This window comes from Lepeophtheirus salmonis, chromosome 4, assembly GCF_016086655.4.
Source record: "Lepeophtheirus salmonis chromosome 4, UVic_Lsal_1.4, whole genome shotgun sequence".
Lineage (NCBI taxonomy): Eukaryota > Metazoa > Arthropoda > Copepoda > Siphonostomatoida > Caligidae > Lepeophtheirus > Lepeophtheirus salmonis.
In genome coordinates, this window is record NC_052134.2 from 24,283,817 (window position 1) to 24,287,406 (window position 3,590).

General features: G+C 30.7%; 1 long non-coding RNA gene across 1 annotated transcript; it reads right to left on the reverse strand.

The window, feature by feature from the left end:
• Positions 1-1,611: 1,611 nt before the first annotated feature.
• LOC139905177 (uncharacterized) lies at positions 1,612-2,672 on the reverse strand. Its single transcript, XR_011779728.1, has 3 exons — positions 2,054-2,672; positions 1,861-2,000; positions 1,612-1,798 (listed from the first exon to the last, which is right to left on the reverse strand). It is a non-coding gene; the product is annotated as an uncharacterized lncRNA (long non-coding RNA).
• Positions 2,673-3,590: the final 918 nt, after the last annotated feature.

Consider the following 3,590-nt stretch of genomic DNA (forward strand, 5'->3'; position numbering starts at 1 on the left):
TATACATGCCTAGAAGAGTTGTATGAGGTTTTATCATCATCTTTGGGAAGTTAAAAAAAAATGAATTTATCACCTGAGTCTTATGTGTCTATTCAAAGCCAAGATTCGGCCTCAAATTATTTTCTTATATTGAATATTCTATTCATAGACCTTGTGATTTCTTCTTCATTGCCTGAGCAGATAATGAAAGGTAGTCAGCGTATAAGAGAGACTTCAGAACCTTGTCCCCATCGATTGTAGTGCCTTTAATATTTTTATCTTCCTGGATCCGATCCCATAACACATTTATTGCCATGATAAACAAGGATGGTGAAATCACGTCTCCTTGTTTACAAACCCTTGATATATCAAATTCTCCTTGTAGACCAGGTACGAGCACTTGGAATTTCCTAATATAACTGCTATTTTTTTTAATCAAATCCCTAGGAGTTTTGTATCATTGGAGTTGATTTAATAAGAACTCGTTGGATATGGAGTCAAAGGCTTTTTCGAAATCACCGAACAAGATAGCAACATCATCTCTCCTTTGTTTTAAGGTATCCATGGCGTTTTGGATTGAACGAGGAATTTTTTTTCATAAATCCTTTCTGGTCAATTGGTATGTTGACTTTCAATGTTTTCTACATTCGTTTGTTCAGGATATCCGTGAAATTTGATATGTTGTGTTGAGCAACGTAATGGGTCTATAGTTTGATATATTAAAATTATCTTTTCCTTTTTTTTGGGAAATTAAAGTTAATAATCCAATATAAATCAAATCTGGCAATCATGTTTTCATAGATTTCTTCGTACACTAATTCTTATAGTTGATAATATTGTAGAGAAAAACGCGTGCGAGGAGGAGGGGGGAAAAAAGACATATGGTATCATTGTTTAAAATACTGATGTGATTATCATCTGCCTGCTTTATTATGATTTTTGAGGGTATAACGAATGTATTTATTAGCAAAATGTTTAATGAAGATATACTACGTATAATTGACTTCGACGTTTTTATCCATTACAGTAGATTTGAAAACGTCACACTCCATGAAATTGTAATTCATTATGAACCTTATTCTCAGAATAATAGCTAATGAAACGACAAAGTAGAGTATTTGAAATATATTTGAAGCTCAAAGTTTAAAAAAGAAGGCTTTAATGAAATATAATCTACATACTAAAAAATAAACCATTAAACATTTAAGTTAAATATACAAAATTAAACAATTAAAATCATATAACTATTAATAATAATAAATTATAAATAAAGAATATTGAAATAATAGATTGATCCAGATAATTTTTTCTTGTTCTAACATCGGAATTCAGTTAAATATGTCATAACTTTAGGTTGCAATACACAAGCGAGACGTGGAGTTTAATCAAAAAGATAATCACCCCTCTTCTTCATGTGGAAGTTGCTATATACAATTGTGCACAGGATAGATATATCTCTACCGATGAGATCTAAGTAATTATTAATAAAGTAAATGTCAAAATCATAAAATTAGACAATAAATATATTAATAAAAAAATGTTAGAAATAAATTCATCTTAAAGATTTAGAGCAAAAGCTAATTATGTAGTAATGTCCGGCGATATTACTCCTTATTAAGAGCATCAAAAATATTTTCCCCGTTATTAAGGTATGCTTATATAACAACATACTATTATCATGAAGGATATACACAATTGTTAATTATAATGCAACACCCAATGTAACTACCCTCGTTGTTGTGACCATTTAAACAGTTATTTTTGCCTTTTATGAGTTTTCTGAACACCATTTCTTGGAGCCCATCAACCATAGCTAAGCCTTAAGGGATAAAAAAGTAATATTTAATGACTATGTAATATTGGAAAACCTAATTATCATACCCAAGTCTTAAAACGAAGTAAGTAGTCTCAGACAAACTTGTTGCAAACCATCCAAAGCTACTACCCCCGTTGTTGTGACCATTTAAGCAGTTGTTTTTGCCCTTTACTGAGTTGTGTATCATAATTCTTGATATGTTTAGCTAAAATAGAATCATATTTTATGGTTAGATTTAAAAAAAAATTGAATACTTACTGTGAGATAGTACAAAATTCAGAGTTCCATTTCGATATTCGTAAATACTTTTTACTGATAACTTGATCGTCATTTGGTGTGGATGACTCAAAACATTTTATATGTATTTCTATAAATGACATCAGTAACAACATCCTCCATTAATTTAATGATGGTTCCTCGGGAAGGGATATGTTTACCCTTGTATTTCTCCATAAATTTTTTGAACGTAGATGATTAGCAATGGATAAGGTTATATTACATACAATAAGCATCCTTGTGAAATCAGAGTTAAAGTCTGACTTGATGTATTCATCGTTAAATTGATTTTATAGATGAATATCCATACTCTAGTTATGAGGACAAACCATCTGTTTCTCATCCGGTAAGTATTTTCCAAATTCCTAGGCCTCCATTTTCAGAAATCCAGACAGAAGGCGACGTTATTTTAGGCATTTTATTCAGTTCTCTATCGACTATCCCCATCTAATATTATTATATTAATATTGAATAATAAAGGCGGGAATGATAACGTTCATGATTGATAGAAGAAGATGTATATTATTTAATCAATGATGCCATAAGTAATTCTTCTTTTCTCCTCGCACGCTTTTGTATTCTTACCAAAATTATCACCCTTACTAATTCTAGAAGTGTGGAAAGCTTCCTAACACCCTTCTTATAAAATTCATACACCAAGCCTGAAATTTCCGGGGATTTATATTTTTTTGTATAAGAGCCGATTTTTTCGTTTACTTTCCCTGACAAAACGAAAATTTTCTTTCATTGTAACAGTTTTGACATTTATAAAGACTTGAGTAGAATGTTGTTATCCCTTTTGATATTTCATGAAGGTCATTTTACACTCTCCCATTAATTACTTATGAGACATTTTTCCTGATAATAAATGTATGTTTTCCCTTTAAAAAAAAATCCACCAGGTATTTTTTCGAGTGGATCATTCTTCCAAGTTTTTTATAATCTGGTTTTTTGTTTAGTTCTTCACAAATATTCATTCCATTCTCACAAGTTTTATTAAGTTTTTCTTATTTATTCCTTAGGTTTTTTTTTCTTAATGCTTCTTTCTTTACGAAGTCTTAATTGAGACATACACCTGATAAAGCGGATTTCATTGTCGCCTCTAAACATTATCAAGCTGTTTCTCTCAAAAAAAGATTCTCTAATGGGGTTTTGTCTCTGAGTTTCATGATTGATTAGGGTCTATTATACATTACAATTATGACGAAGGAATTATAAATACGGCTATATATTATTTCTAGCTTTTATGGATCGCAAGGCTTGAACATTAGAAGCAGTACTGACCAGTTAAATGTAGGTCAACCTATTCCTTCATACAATTCTCTGTTCCTAAACAATTGTTATTGCATCGAAGAGATCAAAGCCTCCTATGGTCTTATTATATTTCAAAATGCTATCAGGAACTGTCATTTTTTTATACTTCGTTGCAGCTCTATTATAATCCTCCTGCTTTAGAATATGGAATATCTTTGAAACTGTCGCTGGCTAAATAATAGGACCTATTATTTTCCACGCAATA